Source organism: Pteropus alecto, unplaced genomic scaffold, assembly GCF_000325575.1.
Source record: "Pteropus alecto unplaced genomic scaffold, ASM32557v1 scaffold605, whole genome shotgun sequence".
Lineage (NCBI taxonomy): Eukaryota > Metazoa > Chordata > Mammalia > Chiroptera > Pteropodidae > Pteropus > Pteropus alecto.
Genome location: NW_006437456.1, coordinates 298,595 through 317,381, shown reverse-complemented (window position 1 = coordinate 317,381; position 18,787 = coordinate 298,595). Strand labels below are relative to the sequence as shown.

Genomic DNA, 18,787 nt, shown 5'->3' with positions numbered 1-18,787 from the left:
ACAAATACAGAACCAGAAGTATTTACTAAATGCCCTGAGAGAGGGAAGGGGCAAGCCATCAGACGCGCGCCCTTCCCTTCCACGCTTCGAAAGTTCCCACGGCCAGAACCAGAATACAAGGAGGAACTCAGCCTCGCCCTTCCTATCTACCACACCTGGGGGTCAACTTCGACCTCAGATTTTCAGAAAAAGCAAGGAGGTCAAATCCAAAACGTTCGACGGCCCAGACCCACACTTGGGTTATCAAGGAGAAGCCAGGAGCCCTTCCCAGCCGCGGGAAGGTCCAAGATTACGGTAAAGGCGGTCAACCAATCAGAGCGTAGGCGCCGCCGCCATGCTTACTACGGGCAGAAAACGGAACGAAGACTTGGCGTCAGTAGGAAAGAGCTGTAGAGCAACCGCCCAGGGCTTAGGAAATTGACTATACAGGCCACTCCACCCTCAGTTAAAATGGCAACCTTTGCTGCTTCACTGACTTGGAATTGGCGTCAGGGAGACTTTCTACGTAGGGCCGCAGAGTAAGTCAGAAAATAGTTTTACATCGCAGCGTCGGGCGGATTAATTGCCGCTTCTTTCCGGCGGGATTTCACAAATGGCTTTTACACTTGCAGTGTTAGAGCTCAGGTGTAGAGGGCGAGTTAGAACACACTGCCCCTTCCCTCCGCGAGCTGAAGCCGACGCCCAGGAGCGAGGGTCACAGAGCTGGGGGGCTGGCTCCGCGGAAATACCCTTCCCAGGGAGAGGTCGCAGGGGTCGCCTGGCTTCTAAGGAAGCGGAGGTCTTACTGGGAGCGTTTGCGCCCCTCGTGGACCCGCACGAGGGAATTTGGGAGAGCCAGGTGTTCCTCTGTCTGTCTTAGCTGCCATTTGGGCGGCTTTTTTACTTCAGGCAATTTCAGTGTCGATGCAATTTTGGTTCCAGACTTGAAGCCGGAATGGGTGACAGCGTCATCAAAGCATTTTATTTATTGACCATGGATTCTTATGATGCACCAGAATTGGCTCCCTGACAAAGTGCATCCTCAAGCCTTTAGGACTACTTTATAGGTGCCGTCCCTCTGCAGAAACGATTTGAATCAGTCAGGGAGCGGATTTCATTTGTCCCGACTCCACCTCGAAAGAAAATTCCCCAGTGTTCACATTTGCAGGAAGATGTTTATCCTCAAAAGGTTGCATTCCTTCTGCAAGGGACTTTATGTAATTTAACTCCCTTTTATAAATTCTGTACTGATCTTAAAAAGTATTCTAAACTTCTGGGTGCATTTATTACTGCTGAAAAAGCGAAAAGGACTTGCTGTGGAAGTGGGAGATTTCAACATCAAAGTGATTTTCTCTACTCTCCTAGGAATGAAAGGAACACAAAGAGACCCTGAAGCATTTCTTGTCCAGATTCTGTCAAAATCTCAATTGCTATCTGAGAACAGAGAGGGTAAAGTGTTGTGGACTGGTTGGTTCTGCTGTATATTTGGAGACAGTCTTGGGGAGACTTTCAGATTTCACTTGTCTACTGTTATTCTTTGCAAATGGAGCAGCAACTAATACAGCCATAATTGGAAACTGCTTTCAGAAAACTTGACTCTTATTTCAGTTCCTTAGCAGTCAATGCGTTTAATCTTGGATGGCAGCTATGTAGACTGCATACAAAGTGGACCATTATATGGCTACTACTGAATGTCTTTGGTCTGTATCATGTAGCACTCAAGGTCTGGACATTTATGCCATACATCTAGAGGATACAAAGGCTTTGTGGGACAGTGTCCACAAAACACTTAAGGAAGTTACACAGGAGAAAGTTGACTTAGTCGTGGCCTGCTTTTATTCACATTTCCATAGGCATTTCAAAATTCATTTGTCAGCCACGAGATTTATTCATGTTTCAACATCTGTAGTTTTAGCACATACTTGGAAAAATAAAGATTCTGTGTCATAAATACCTTATTGGAGTGTTGGCATATTTCACAGAACTGGCAGTTTTTCAAATTGAGCAAGGCCTTGTGGGGACTATAAGGTATGGATTATATACCTTTTTCTCATTGATTATTTGCCTAATTGCTATGCTGATAGGGATTGCTGAAGAAATGGGCATCTATCTCTGCATCTGTTTTCCTCAAAATGTCTTTAGAGCAGGGCTTTTCAACGCTGTTATGAACCGGGCTGCACAGCAAGAGGTGAGTGGTGGGCAAACAAGCAAAGCTTCATCTGTATTTGCAACCGCTCCCCTGCGCTAGCATCACTGCCTCAGCTCCACCTCAGATCGTCAGACATTAGATTCTCATAGGTTGAGGACCGCTGCTTTAGAGTTACCCATTTGGAAGCCCAGAGGATCTAGAAGAACAAAGAAGGTGCTAGTGGACAAACCACAGCCCAGGTGCTCATGTAATAGTTGTGATGCTCTGGGATGCCAGTCTCTAGAAAATGCTGAGTTGTTAATTTGTAAAAATTAACATCTTTCTAAAAAAATATATTTATTATGTCAAACTTTTAGGATTCAAATGAGACATCACTAGTATTGAGTATTTCTGGTTTGGGCCTTTAAAACCTTTAATTCCTTTTAAGAATTTTAGACTTGCATTCAGAGAGAATTTGTCTTCTAAAGACATTTCCTTAGCATCATTTTGCTGTGTAGAACTAGCAATCAAAAAATCCTCTCTAAAGGAAATAATCGTTCAATTCTTATTGCAATGTTGAATTAAATATTCACTTTTTATATGAAAAAAGAGCAGATTTCATTCTAGGAGTGATTTCAGAGTAGATGAATTAGGAGTTTACATGGGGGGCAACAGAGAGACAGAATCTACAAAAATACTCAGCTTCAATAACAAAGGAAGAGTATTTTAAATAACTGAAAATACTATTACCATAAATGATAAATGAGAACTTCTTAATTGTCTTTGTCACCCTAGTCCTACCACAAGGAAAAAAGTGATAGGCAAACCATGGGAACATGGAAGTGGGCAAAGATTTTTTTAAATCTCTTTAAACATAACTATTTTTTGTTAGAAACATGTTTTTTTTTAATTCATTTATTTTTTAATTGAAGAAATGATTTAAATCCTCCCCGTCTATCTCGCCCCTCCCCCTCCCCACCTATCTTCTGGTAACCACTAGTCCATTGTCCATGTCCATGGGGCAAAGATTTCTAAGTGTACTTTCAGAGCAGTGCTGGGCTCGCGCCTTTGATGGACTCTGTATTGACTGCACTATTTTACAATTCCATAGGGGCAGATAACTCATGGATTTTTTTTTCTGTCTGGTAGAGATGAATATGATTTCTGTCCAGTGGAAAAGAAAATGCCAAAGGTTACAGCTGATGGCCTTGCAGGATACTAAGCTGCTTATCAATCCCCAGCTCTCAAATGTTCCTTGAACCAATTTTAACATCTTCTTGGTTCCCACATCGAATAATGAACTTATTTGACATGAGCTTATTTTATGTTTGCAAAAGAAGCAAGGTATTATCACCTTTCTGAAAATTTACTTTAGCCCTTTCAGAGATCATGCTGTTGAGATGTCCGAATGGACTTACCTGACAGCCAATTAAACTACCTTGCTTGAGAAGTGCACTCATGGGTTGCTTAAGCTCAGGCATGTATTTTCTTGGTTTCCAGAGTGATTCTCAAGTAGTGATAAAGCTACAGGTTCTCGTGGGTTTTTCTCTTTCTGATTCTGTGGTTTTATTTCAGGAAGGCCAATCAATTATTCCCCACTAAAAGCAGCAATGATTGGAAAGTTTGCTGATATGGTCTCATGGTTTGGGGATCTCTGTTGGATAGGATAGATGACAGAGACTTATTCTCTATTGGATGACAGATGACAGAGAATCTGGTTTGTTTGTCTTTTTGTTTGTGTCTTTGAGAGCTCAATTCAGTAAACCAGATATTTGATGCCCACTGTGAAGGGACTCTTTGAGATCAAAACAGGTGAGCTTTTGTGTTTCTGTGTTTACTTTTGATTTGTGGCTGAAGTCATACAACTGAAGCTATAAGCTCTCTTTGCATTTATGTTTAGAATTTAGAATAGCCTTTACCTCTAACTGTGCGAGTATGAAATATTTCCCACATCCAGAGGTTGTTAATAATTACCTCTCTTAAGTTAAAGGAGCCCTGTTCTGATTGTTTATAGAGATAAATAGGTGCCTAAACAAGTGAAATAGTCACAAAATTTACAGAAAATAAACCAATTGTATCTTTAATACTTTGATGTGCTAAACTTTTAGGGAAAAATTGTTTTTATAGAAACTGCTAGCTCAGAAACATTTTAAAAATTCAAGTTTATATAATTAAGGCAAATCATTGGACAAATCAGACTGATTTGAAAATTTTGATTTAAGAAAGAAAATAAACAGTTTTATGTTTTTTTTGATTTATCAGTACTAAGTAAACTATAAACATACATTTTACTTTTTCATCAGATTTAGGTTTATTTTCTCATAAAGAGATTAGTTAATTTGAATGTCATAAATTTTTTATATTGGTTATTTATTAAATAAGCTAACATTACTCCTATATAATGTTTAAGATTAACAAAATGTATATTTGTGTTTAAATTGAATAATAATTTCAACTAAGTTTTTATAATAGTAGCTATGTTTTATAGTATGCCAGCTTAAACATAATTTCCAAGATCCTCAGGTAACTTAAAAACTTGGATTAATAGTAAATCAATTTAATTAATGAATAATCTTTTGATACCTGAATAATTTCTAAGTATGATTGAACATAGAACACTGATTACTAAGTATGATCTTAAGTTTTTGGTTTTTATTTTGGGTTTATTTATTTTTATTTCTTATTTTTTTAATACACAAGGAGTGATTACATCTTTGGTTCATGTTAAGGAATGTGTTTATTTTGCCACTTTAAGAAGCTATGAAAAGAAAGTGTATGTGTGTGGCTGTATGGAGTAATGTTATATGTATCATGAGCTTTGCTAGTCTGTGGAAATGCTTGTAAGTAACAAACAATTCTCGGTGACCTGCCTCCCAGTTTTCTATTTGAGTATAAGTTAGTTAGTTTGGTTAAGAGTTACGATTAATGTGAACTAGCAGCAGTAGTGCCAATTACAACTGTGCATGCAAAATAATGGGATGAGTTGTTTTCAAGGAAAAAAGAGAGTTTTGTCCTGAAATAAAACATGTTTGTTTCAGAATATGCAAATGTTGAGAGTGTGAGGGAAACAGATTTTATTTGCTTTAGTTTATTCTAGCTGAGTCTGAAAAGAAACCATGATATACGTTAATTTTTTTACAAAGTTTTGATGGGCTTATTCACTAAGTAATTTTTTAAAAGTGGGGAGAGCATCATGAAACATTACTTCCATTTACTATATGAATGCAAAACTAGAACTTGGCATTTTTCCTGTTTCATGATAACTTGGTCCTAGAGATTTTACCAAGTGGTGGTAAAAAGTTATCCTTTACCTTCTGAGTGATCTACCCAGATAGCAGAGATTCTACAGCTTGACAGAATAATGTCCTTGATCATTCAAAACTAAATACAAAATGGTCCTCACTTGTGAAAGAGCTAAATTTTCTTACAATCCTGCCGTTTTCTTTTATGTTTATTTAAAAAGATTTTCACATTGGCTAAATAAGTGACCATGTATTGATTCTTAGGTCCCCTGTGGTTCTGTCTTAATCAAGTATCCAAATATCGTCTAATTATTCTTTCGATTTTGTCTTCCTTACCAAAAAAAAAATTTTTTTTTCTTTTTCTAAAAGAGCTCTTTTATACAAACTATTTTGAACTATCCCATGGGGCCCTGGAAATCACAAAGATATATTCTTTCCGTCTTATAAAAGGAAAGATACTGGAAATAATTAGGTTTGTGTGGCATTCTCTCTCTCTCTCTCTATATATATATACATATATATATGTATTTTTTTAATTCAACATTGTTGTAAGAGCTGCCAAATCAGAAGAGATGCTCAGCCTTTCCTAAATTAAGTTTGTATCAGTAAAATGTTATTAATGCTAGTATTCCAAAATGTGTATGTTTTATGAGAAGGTCTATGGAGATTTATAAATGCCTTCTCTGTCGCTTATATATTCTTACTTTCAGGGGAAACATTGATTAATTCCTGATCCTAGTAGAGAATTTTACTTTCCTCCATTCTGATACTTTGCAATATATTAACCATAACTATTCAGTCTCGTGATCATAGGGATGTCTGCTCCTCTCAAATGCTTGTCTGAAGGCTCTGCTATAAGCTAGAATTTGTTCTTTATGAAAGAACAGTTGCAAAATCCTTGAGAAAGGACTGTAACAGTTACTTTAAAGTATCCATACTTCAAAGAATAGACTTTTCTGTACAGACATTTGAGCTGAAGTTGCTTAAATAACATTCAGACTATTCCAGTGAACTGAATGGGGATTTCCAGGACTCTTTTTAGTCCAGATGCACACATATGTCATGAAAGCAGATTACTGACCCAAGATCCAGCCACACAAGAATCAATTCCAACAAGATTGAGCTAAGGGAAATTTCATATTCTATTTTGTTTGGAATATTGTTGGTATTATTTTCAATACTCTAGTTTTCATGGAAATAGGAAGAAGTCCTTTCTCTGTTTTTTAAAACTATAGCTAACTCTCAATTTAGTAGCCTATGCTTTTGCAAACAAACTTTTGTGCATTTTAATGTGAAAACATTAAAACCTTTGTACATTTTAATGGTATCCAATTCTCACTGAGCCCTCAGAATTCAGGAAACAAACACTTTTATTGAATCTCCTTACTTTTCATAACAATATAGTTATTTTTACAGGTTTAATAATAATTTGTCCTTATTTTTACCTTGAAACAATGGGAAAGTCAACTGTGCGATCAAGACCATACCTGGTGTTATATTGGAAAATGATTCTTATTTGTCTGGTCTAAATAGGTACTCCAAGTGAAATACAGAATCTGGTGCTTGGTAGTTGCTCAAAATTATATGGCTCTAAGTTTGCAGAGTAAACTCAAGTTGGCCTCATGGTTAATTAATTATCTTGCTACACCTATATAAATAATCAAGCTAACCAAATCTTACAAGACCAGCCTTGACTGTATCAAGAATAGTCTTTGGAGATTATTTCTGATTGCAAGTGAGGGAAACTGTCAGAGTGATTATGCAAAACCTGGAAATAAGCAAGAGAGATTTCTGGGTGTTCTTTCAGTACAGTGTTAGACTTGCTCTTTGATTTACTTTCTATCATTTGGGCTATTTTACAGCTCTTTACAGGTTGACCTAAAGAGGTCTGGTAGAGATGCAAATAATCTGACTGGTAGAAAAGATAACGACGAGAATTACAGTTTATTGCTCTGTAGATATTAAACAGTTTTTGTTTAATCCAGCAATCTTATCCTAATGATCCTTCATTAGATTGTAAGTGTCCAGTTCTGCAAATGCTTTGAGCCAGTATTAACTTCTTCCTGGATCTCTTATTAATGAGTTGGATAAAGTTTTCAAAATGTATTTATTATAGATTTGTGTTAAAGCTATAATTTTCCGTATTTTAGCAGAGGTTCAAAATGTTTTCTAAATAAATACAAAGCCCCATAGATGAAGTTCCAGAGTATGCCCTTTACAGATAGGACCAAGGGGCTGAAATCTAGCCCATGCGGCATCCATAAAGCCATCTGCCCTGTCGTGGGCCTGTGTCCACCCAGAGGAAGGGCACCCTTTTCTTCACACAAAGATGTGCCTGCATGGCTACTGTCATGCTGTCTTCTAATCTGCCAAAAGGCACTCTTAGGCTAATGGTAGCCCTAACCGTACGTGTGAAAGTAACAATGATGTTTTAAAAGTATAAAATGCAATGAAGTAAGTACTGCGTGAAAACTAGTATAAATATGTTGTGAGTAACCCGTAAATATTTTCATTCTCTGAAAAGAAATATGCCAATACATAACAACCTATGAAACTCACTATAATTTAATTCACTGTGTCTGTTTTAGGGTATATAGCCCAAGAAAATAAATTCTCCCCCTTTCTCCTCCAAAAATAGATATATGTACATTGATAACATCAAAATTTGTCAAACAGTATGCATAGTAGCCCCAAGGACTACGTTAATTCCTTGCAGTATTTCTATAAACTAATAGTACATAAAAAAAAGAGCAGACTGAAGAAATGTAAACTGCCTTATGGTGGGATCATGTACCCCCAGCTCTGTAGCTCCTGGCACATAGTAAATAAGGTGCTCACTAAAAGTGTGATAATGGAATGAATTTGAACAGGATATATGCACCTAAAGAGCATTGTAAAATCATAATGCATATATAACAATCCAATTCCAACAAGGCTGGAAAGGATTAGCGACATGTGGAGGCCTGTGGAGTTTGAAATTTACACTGGCCAAGGAGAATTAAAGAATATTTTTCAAGAAGCAATAGTATGAAAACAGTATTATAGGAGGTAGTAGTGACTAATTGGATCATGGTTAATGTGGGATAAAGATGGCTCCAGTATTGCCAATTTTGAAAGCTGGCAAAAGATTAAGAGTGAAAGAGTCTCCATTTACATATGGTAAAAGAGACTTTGAAGTGATATAAATACTAAAGAGCTTAATATTGATTCTTTTTCTGTAAAGTGTAAATTTCTAGTTAATTTGGTATTAAGAATCTTGATTTTAAAAAATCTTAATTTACCCAGGTCTGTTCAAGTAGAAACACCTTGAATTTCCAAGAGATTATCACTAGAGGGCAACCTAATCATATCCACTTGATGTCTTTAGAGCCCGACTACCCTGAAGTGTATAGCCCTTGGACCAACAACATCAGTTCCATCAGGGTGCTTATTACAAATGCAGACTCTTGGGCTCTCTTGAGACTCACAGAATCAGAATCAGTATTTCAACAAACTTCCCAGTGGCGGGTATTGAAGTTTGAGAAGCACTGTGTGGGACACACAGGTCTCTCCTACCTTTTTGTTGATGATGGCTTGGCATTTCTTTTCAAATGCCAGGCCTCAATCACTCATTTGCTGTGTTTATCTTTTCCACTCTATTGCTCCACATTTTCCTGTGGCTGTTGTCCGCTTCACGTTTCCCTCAAAACTAGTGGAATGTGTATATGGAAGAACAGGACGGAAGTAGGTTTTAAAGGCTACCCAGCAAGCTCCACAGCTGCTCAGCTCATTCCTACTGCTAGCACTTTTTAAGGCTAACACAGAGCAGCTGTTTCAACCCTTTTGCATTTCTGCAGGATAAAAAGATAAATTCTGATTTTGGTTTACCAAAACAGAAACAGAGAACAGCTGCTTTTTAAAGAATGTTTACCACCGAGGTCACATTTTTAAAGTAATCACATTTGTAAAGAAATCACTCCGTCCAGAAAACCAAGCAACATGAACAGGCTTCCCCCATACTCTCCCAGCACAGGAGGAAAGGGAGGAAAGGAAGTGGGTCTGTCTATGGGCAGGGCCAGACTAGATCTTTGTGGACAGGAACCTCATGGGCGACTGGCTCCATCCATCTTTGCAAGTGTTTCTCTCCACAAAGGCACTGGCAGATTTGGGGCAATAAGTTAACTCTTGACTCTATTTCTGCCTTTTATGCTAGTGGAATTCTACCAACCCACATTTGAATTTCCTTGCATCTTACTGATGTCAAAATAAGCCTTAGCTTGCCCTCAACACAGGGAGAGAGGATCGCAGACATGATGTCTCCCAGGGGTTGAAACAGCACAATCCCAGGGCAGCAACTAGAGCCGTGACCCATATCCTCAATTACAATTCAACTATGTTCTAAAAATCTAACACAGAAATTCAAACTTTCCAGGGCATCAGAATCCCCTGGAGGGCATGTTAAAACACAGATTGCTGGGCTCCACCTACAAAGTATCTGATCCAGTAGATGTGAGGTAGGATGTGAGAATTTGTATTTCTGCTGTGTTCTCAGGTGATGTTCATGCTGCTAATTGGAGACCACACTTTGAACACCACTAAGATGTTCAAAAGCATCTTAATTTACTGCTATCCATTCCTGCAATGAGTTAGTTGTGGCAGGCTAGTTGTCTACAGAATTTCTGTAGACAATAGTCAACATTTTTGGGTTTCATTCCCTATTTAAAAGACCATTTTAAACCGTCTGCTGAACTAAGTACAGATTAAAATATGACTTGACTTAGCCCAACCCCACTAAGAAGCAGATTTACTCTCTGGATTTTTAGTCCTGTTTCCCAGGCAAACAGGACTTCTGCTAAAACAACAACAACAACAACAACAACAACAACAAAAAACTACCTCTTGCTTTTACCTCTATAACCCACAAGGTGGGGCTGCTGGGCTGCCATGAAGGAGGCTGGGAAAATCCCCATGATCAGAGGGCATCAGTAATGCTTCTAAGGGCACCAAGAGCATCTTAGCATCAGCTTGAAGAATGTAGTATTTCGGGTTACCCGTAATCTATAATACAATGTGACTCCAAGAACTCCTATGGTCCTCCTTTTTCTCACCAAGTCATCAATTTCTTCCCACCTCCTTATATCAGGGTTTACAATTAATTTTTGTAAGGTAAGGTGTTGTGTTCTGTTAAAATGCAAATAATCTCAAGGGGGATAAACATTATCAGTTGCAAAAGTTTGAATTAGGACATTGAATTATTTTATAGTTTGGTTATCCAAGAGGAAAGACAGGTGGATTCAAAACATAGAAATCTTGGCTGACCTGCTCACCAATAACCCTGCACCTCCACCACTCTGAGGGGTTTAAGGGGAGCGACATCAGATGGCAGAATAAGAATTTCTGTCATCTCTCAAGAACATTAATTTTTGACAACCACCCACAGACAAGAGTACGTTTGTAGGAGTCCAGAGGTCCAGCAGAGAAGTTCTAGTACACCAATGGAGCAAAAACAAACAAACAAACAAACAAAAATCCAAGAATCAATGCGTTGAAGAAGGTAAGAAGAACAGTTTCACTTTACCTGTATTACCACTCCCCTAAGGCAGCAAGTGCTAAGAGAGACCCCTTCAGCCCACAATTTCTGTCACAGGGGAGAGGGAGAACATAGTAAACGCTCAGCTTCCCAAGCTGTGCGGGATACTGCCCAAGAGGCTCACTCCTTCTCACCCCACCCAGAAGACTAAAGTGATCAGCATAGATGAGAGTCTGGAATAGGATGGAAGCACAGCAATAAGGGCTCAGAACTCATCAAAGGGCCATGGAAGCTTTACAGACTCCATCAAGAAGCCCAACCATGAGCTTATTGGTATACCTCACCTGTGTACCCCTCTGGCCCACAGGTATCCCCAATGTCCTGCATGCCTACCCTACCCCCCATAGCTATCCCTAGGCAACTCCTCAGACTGCAAAAGTGAGCCTTTGCAGACTGTTTGAAAGCACATAAAGAATGCTGACCCAAATCCACAAGGATGGGAAAGGCACACAAATCTGAACATTTTGTGGTACTGCCCCAGGGAAAACAAACAGAAGGCTCTCAGCGCATGCCTGACTGTGTGGGGTTAAGAGAAGGCATACAATCTTAAGAATTCCCTACCCCAGGAGGGAACAAGAGGTGTGGAGCAGGCACATCCATAGACAAGGTCTCAGAGAGCCTTAGAATCCCTAGCTGGGCTGACTGGTGAAGGTCTTTCTCTCCTGAAGCCAAGTAGTAAAGACTGGAGATGGTGACTTCTCCTTTAAATGCAATGACAGCAATGCAAGATGCCAAAGAACATGAAAAATCAAGGAAGTAAGACACCACCAAAGGAACACAATAATTTTCCAACACAGGGCCAACTCCCCCAAAATGGAGATTTATGAATTGCTTGACAAAGAATTTAAAATAATTGTTTTAAGGAACCCTATTAAGCTATAAGAGAACGCAGACAACTCAGTGAAATCAGGAAAACATAAACAAAATAGGAATTTCAACAAAGAAATATAAATCATAAAGAACCAAAGAAATTCTGGAGCTGAAAAATACAATGAAGGAAATGTGTTAATGAAAGAATGTCCAGCCTAAGAAAAAAGTCTTATAAGAGTTTGAGCCAAACTGACAACAGTTGCTGGGAAGCAAAATCTCAACAGATTGAGAAAATGCTCCACAGAATGGTAGTTTTGCAGCTTATGTTATACATTAGGATCAAAGGAGGAGATGAAAAGAGGGTTACTTGAAATTCATTGGTGGTAGATTAGGTAGGCAGGAGAAAGCAAAGTGGGGAAATCTCTGAAAGTGGATAAAAAGCAAAATGGAGAGCTGCATATTTCTTTTACATTGGTGGATAAGGAATAGTTAACATTTACAGCACATAGAGATGGTATGTGGACAACAAGTTAACAACGTGGCCTCATTTTTCTGGTGCTGGTGATTGTGCCTTCGAGGGATATGGAAAAGAAAATTACTCTGACATTTCAAAGGCATGTTATCTTAGATACACAAAGACAATAGACAGAGTCACTTAAGGTAAAGATTGACCTATGTCAAGGAAGCTACAGGCCTAGGTCCTACCTGCCATGACCTGGTTTGAGTAAGGAATTTTTATGTTCAGAACATCCTGTACAGTTATTTTCTGTATCTGGGTTTGTAAATCCCGCCATTGCAGCCTTCCTTGAGCTTGTCAGATTTAGTATGTGGCCTTTTTTGGTCCACTAATGAAAAAATAAAAATGCTACAGAGAGAGCATCAACAGACCAACAGACTTGATTGATCAAGTGTTGTTTGAGAATGTCCAGTATGGAGTGCAGCCTTTCTTAAATTTTCTATAATTTCCTAAATTTTTTGGCTGTGAAATGCTTCTTTTATGGGTTTGGCAGAGCCTGAGTTTGAGAAATGCCAGCCTAACACAATAGTGTGGGAATGGGATGACATGATAATGGTATTTGTCTGGGAACCCCAGGTCCCTGAACATCTCAATCATGTCCTTGACAAGCCACCTGTCCCTAAAAAGTTGCATAAGGGAAATACATGTCCAGAAGAAAATAATAGGTAAATCGACACTCATTGTTGTTGAGATTTGATTCCTATCCAAACATAATGAAAGATAATCAACCATGTAAAAAATGCCTTGTGTCTAGATTAGATCAAGTCTGGAGCCTAGAACTACAGCAAGTTAAAAGGCCTCCTTTCTCTTTTGCCTACATCTTTGATCTTCCCACTCTGAAGATGAGAAAATGTTGACCCAAAGTGCAGAAGAAAAGAGGAAAGCAAGAAAGAGAACACTTTCCCCACTAAAGGCTCTCTCAGGTATTGGCAATTGCAATGTGGAACTGCATCCTCGGCTCTTCTGATATCATCTGCCAAGGCAGTCCAAAGAGTCAGTGCAGAAGAGTACCAGAGGAAGAAAGAGCTGTCACCACACCTGCCTCTGGGATGTTGAGCATTCTAAGGGCTGGGCTTTCAGAAGGGAAGCATGTCATCAGTCCATCCATCCATTCATTCTATCATTAATTTGTCAGGAGCACCAGGTGTGCAGGGAAACTACAGATAGAGTCTTTGTCCTAAGGAGCTTGCTTCTGGAGGGTCGGGGAGGGGCAAGACAGAAACTGATCAAATCAACACATACACACACACACACACACACATATACACACACACGTATATAGATATACATATATATGTATATGTATATATATAAAATTTAAAATTTCTTCTCTCTTTCTTTAGGCACATTGGTAAATTTGATTTTCTGATTTCCCTGAAGCCAGCAGAGATTTGGGTTCATACCTGTTTTCTCATTATCCACTTTTCCACTTGTTTCAGCTGCTCAACAAATTACCCCTAAACCTAGCGGATTTGATTATGCTCATGGATTTTGTGGGTCATGAATTCAAACAGGGCATAGTAGAATGATTTGCCTCTGCTGTATAGTGTCTTGGGCCTCAGCTTTGAGCTGGAACCATCCAAAGGCTCCTCCATTCACATCTGTGGTGCTTGGGCTGGGACAACTGGAAGACTAGGACTACTGGCCGGAGTGCCTTTGCTTGGCCTCCACGTGTGGCTTGGGCTTCCTCACAGTGTGGAGACTTCTTACATGGTGGCTCAGGGCTCCGAGCATCTGAGCATGAGAGTTGCATCCCCTATTCTGGCCCAACCTTGGAACTCACAGAACATCATTTCTGCTAAACTATATTGTTCAAAGGAGTCACAGTTCACCCAGGTTCAAGGGGAGGGGACATATATTCTACCTCTTAAGGAGGGAATGTGGCAATATCACACTGCAGAGGATCATTTGGGATAGAGGAATTGTGGCTATCTATGGAAAATACACTCTGCCATGTATCCCTTGTCACCCACAGCTTACTAATCATCTGGATCTGGCAGTTTTCACTTTGAGTGGGTGTTGAATTTTGTCGAAGACTTTGCTGCACCTATATTAGAAAACTATATAGTTTTCCTCCATTGTTCTCTTAGTACAGAAAATTTATTTTAATGTATGAAGTTGTCTGAGTAGTTTTAAACCAAAAGTCTGTCATCTCATGGCATGAATTCTTAGTACAGACATGGTCATACGGGTTGTAAGGAAAAAAGAAAGGAAACGAATATTTATTAAGGACCTACTCTATGCCAAGCATTGCAATAGGTACTTTATTTTTTTACATACTTCAGTCTCCTCCAGTCTTCTTCGTTATGAATATGCCACTGCTATAACTCCGCCTCACAAGCAGAGGATAGAAAACAGAGAAACATCTCTTAAAGTTTCATGCAGATAGAATAGGAGAAAAGCAAGAGAGGGATACAGAATTAAGGCAGAGACTCACATATATGAGTGCCTTTTCCCGTGACCATGTACATCAAATGAATCAATAGATATAAACATTGCCTGGGACATAAGAGCTCCATAAAGGTAGCTATGATGATGATGATGATGATGACGATGATGATATTATAAGCTTCTTGAGGACAGAGAGCATATCGTATATGGTTTCCATCCTCTATGGTCCCTTGCAATATTACACACTCAAGGTACATGTGCTAGTTAATTGATGAATCCACCCTCCAAGAGCAGATGTCGTAAATTGGAGCAGGGGTTGTTAATCAGGACACTCTCTTCTCCTAGTGTTTGAAAGTTTAACCCTAGGATTTGAGATGAGGGATTACATAGGATTTCTGGGTGCGAGATCTAGAAAAGAACTAACTATATATGAACGTCTTAAAGAAGAGCATTTTATTCAATCCTGGCATTTGGAAGATGAGTTTTAAATGAGATAAGAATCTTGCTGGTGTATCAGTTAGGATGTATTCAACTGTACGCAATAGAAAATCTGACTCATTGGAACATTTATTATTTCCTTGGTAAGATGTCTAGAAGTAGATGACTTTCCAGCGCCCTTGGTGAAATTTATTTCCTCAAGTTCGGAAAATGGCTGCTGCACTCCAGGTATCACATTCTCTCACAATTCCATTCAAAATAGGAAAAGCCAGTGTGGACAGAAAACTCACTTTCTTACGGTGATCTACCTTTATTCATGAAAAAATCTGTGTCTGCCCAGAGCAGCTCCATCCCTCTATCAAAGGCAAGACTTCATATGACAACCTGCTCCATCTTGTGATCATGATGACTTTGATTCTTTTCTTAAAGAGGAGAAATGAGCAGTCGAAGTAGAAGGTAAATTAGGCATCTCAAATATTTTCCACCTATCTTTTTCATGCTATAAATTGTGGTTGGCACTTGTGATTTATAGAAGCAGCATGACCCTAACTCTGGAGGAAATTATAGTCTATCGGGAGGGCCAGACATGAAAACATTTTAAAAAATCTAATTTAGTAAAAATAATGTTAGGAAAGTGAGCTGTGGGGCCCACAGTTCACAGGCAGTTAACCCTGCTGGGAGTGCCTAGGAAGGCTCCTGGAGAGGAGAGAGTTCAGCCTGGGGCTTTAAGTATGACAGTGCAAAAGAACAGAATCCTGGGAGAAGATGACATGAATAAAGGGCAGAAGCAATATTCGCTATGATGTTATAATGGTGGATACATTTGTCCAAACTCACAGAGCGTACAACACCAAGAGGGAACACTATTATAACATAAGAACTTTGAGAGGGGGCACGAGGTACATGGGAACTCTGTACTTTCCACTCCATTTTGCTATGAAGCTAAAATTGGTCCAAACAATAAAGTCTATCAAAAGTAAAAAGGCACAGGGACATTTGTACTCTTGGGAGAATGTAGTTCCTTAAGTGGTGGAGGAGGGAAACAGAGTCCGTGATCAAAAGCAGTAGAAGCGATATATTTGGTGAGCATTTAATATGGCCCAGGACTCTGTTAAATGGCATCTGGAGTGTAATCGATTGTTCCAGTGGTGTCCCTGAATACTCACTCCTCCTATGTCCACGCAGTCGTGAAGTCCTCACCCACATGGACTCCTGGCTTCTCAGTGTCATTGCTTTGGCCAGTTAGACATTGGAAAACATGTTGCTGACAGAGGCTTGCAAAACACTTGCACATTAGGCTTATATTCTTGCTGCTGAGAACTCATCTACATCGTGTGAAGAAGCCTGGACTACCCTGGAAGATGAGGGACCATGGGAGCAGAGACCAGCTGCCCCAGCTGAGGCCCTAGCCTAGAAAAACCAGCCTGCCAACCTGTAGACGTGGGACAGAAAGCCATCCTAAACTGTCCAGCCCTAGCTGAGTTGCCCACCACCATATAATGAGCCAAGGCAGCCTCTATCAGAATAACCACCTTCCTGACCTAATATTCTGCTACTCTCTCTAGCTCACTCCACTCCAGCTGCACTAGCCTACTAGTCATTCCTCAAACTTCGATCTTGCCAGCTCACTTCCACCTCAGGGCCTTGGCACTTGCTGTTCTCTCTCTTCAGATATCCTCCAGATGTTTGCTTCAATGTGACCTTTAATAAGAGGCCATCAGATTTAAAATTCAATTCTTAACCCCTAGTACTTCTTACATCTTTTCCTTGATTTATTGTTTTTAGTGCACTGGTCACCTTCCAATAGAATATATGATGTACTTTTTGTATTTTGTTGGCTTCTGTTTTCTTCCACCAGAATGTTAACTCCAGTGGGCAGAAACTTAATTTTGTTCACTGATCTATCTGATGTATCTTCAACATCTAGAATAGTATCTGGCACTGTAGGTGCTCAATAAATATTCGTTAAATGAATAAAAAGGATATTCTGCTCATTGCAATTTTAGAAATATCTCTGCCTAAGTAACCCAAACTATCATGGTTACAAACAATGTGGATGTCACTAAAATTAAAAACCTAAGTACAGGACTATTTAAATCCCAGAAAGTACAGAAATTCACTCAAACAGTAAGAGGAGAAGCATATACACTTTTGGCCCAGACCCCAGCTGTCAAGATCCATCATGGTTCCAAGTATTTCACTCTGTTGTTTCTGCAAATTTACTTACATTTGTCAGAACAGAGTCCCAATTTCTGGAAAATATGGTCCCATACAGTAAAAGCAATTGTAGTCACCAAAAAAGGGGCGCTGCCAGTAACATTCTGGGTTCTCGTACTTAGAGCAGTGTTCATGCTCTGAGTCTGCAAGTCCTCCGGGAGCAGGCCCCACTCCCTGCCGCTCCTCGGCCCCATTCCTCCTGGTTCCCCTCTATGCTGCATGTCTTCAGTCACCTGGACCTACTGGGAATCCCCCAACACTTATGGCATTTACTTGCCCTGGGCCTCCACCCATGCTCTCTCCTTTGCCTGGAAGGAATTCACTTCTTGTCTTCCCAGATTTCTCTGCCACTCACCTTTTGGAACCAAGCTCAAACAATAGTTTCTTGGGGACCTTTTTGGCTCTCTCCAGTCAGATGTTTTTCTACTGTGTGGCCCATGATAATAATCATATGTACCGAGCCCATATCTCTACAGACCATAAGCATCTTGAGGCTAGGGGCTGTGTGTGTAAGACTTGATTTTTTTTGTCTCCAAGACTTAGCAAAACAAACAAACGTGTTGAATACATGAGTAAATGACCACATATGGCCACATAATAGGAATTATGCTCAGTGCATATGAGGCCGCATTCCTGGATCTCAAGTATTAGATGTAGATAACTCTTTCTAGAGCTAACCCTTGTTTGGTGGGAAATGGAAAAGAGCCGTACCCTTTGAAGAACTAAAGTGTAAAGGTGGGACTTTTGTCTCTGACTTTCAGAAGAGTCCAAACTGATGTTGCCAGATTTATTTGATAAACACAAATATAGACCCATGAAAGTCATGTCAGCCAAAATCAACCAGACTTAAAAGTAAAGCAAGAACAAACACAGAAAAACTCAAAGGACTCAATTGGAAAGGAAAACATGGGCTGAGTAAGTCTAACAGAGCCCTTCTTTCATTTTAAGCAAGGAAAGGAAATCCGCAGGACAAAAGAAACTAAACGTCCCACTTCCTCTGAGGATAGGAGAAAGACAAACACGCCAGGGAAGGCTCTGGTCTGCGTCCTGCTATGACTGGGAGCCTGTACACAGGTGGCCGCTGAAGGAATCCTGTGGGCTTTCCTAATGGCCAGGTAAGTGTTCTCCACCAATAGCAGATTCCCCAGGCACCTTCTGAGAAACGGCCTCCCATCCAGCAGGGATTCGAGGTGAAAACTTTCACAAGAATTGTTGGCCGAAGGAGGCAATACTCCCACAGTTCTTTTCAAATCCCAAAGCTTTATTCAGGCAGCCGAATTCCTCTCACTCCCACTTCCCCGACTTGATTTCAGAGCCTGTCAAAGCAGAGTGCCAAATGCCTGTTTTTCAGTTTATTTTCATACCTCTCGTCAAGCATACTTTTTCCCTCAGAGCTTTTCCTGATCTCTGTATCCAGACATGCGATTTCCAGAAAGTGAATAGAGAGGACATAGCGGGGCTTATCGGCCTCCCCGGGAGGGCACCAGTAACTGGGA

The 18,787-nt window shown here is 39.8% G+C and overlaps 1 pseudogene; it reads left to right on the top strand.

Moving 5' to 3' along the window:
• The first annotated feature begins 416 nt into the window (after window positions 1–416).
• On the top strand, window positions 417–3,329 carry LOC102895005 (annotated as a pseudogene).
• The last annotated feature ends 15,458 nt before the right edge of the window (window positions 3,330–18,787 follow it).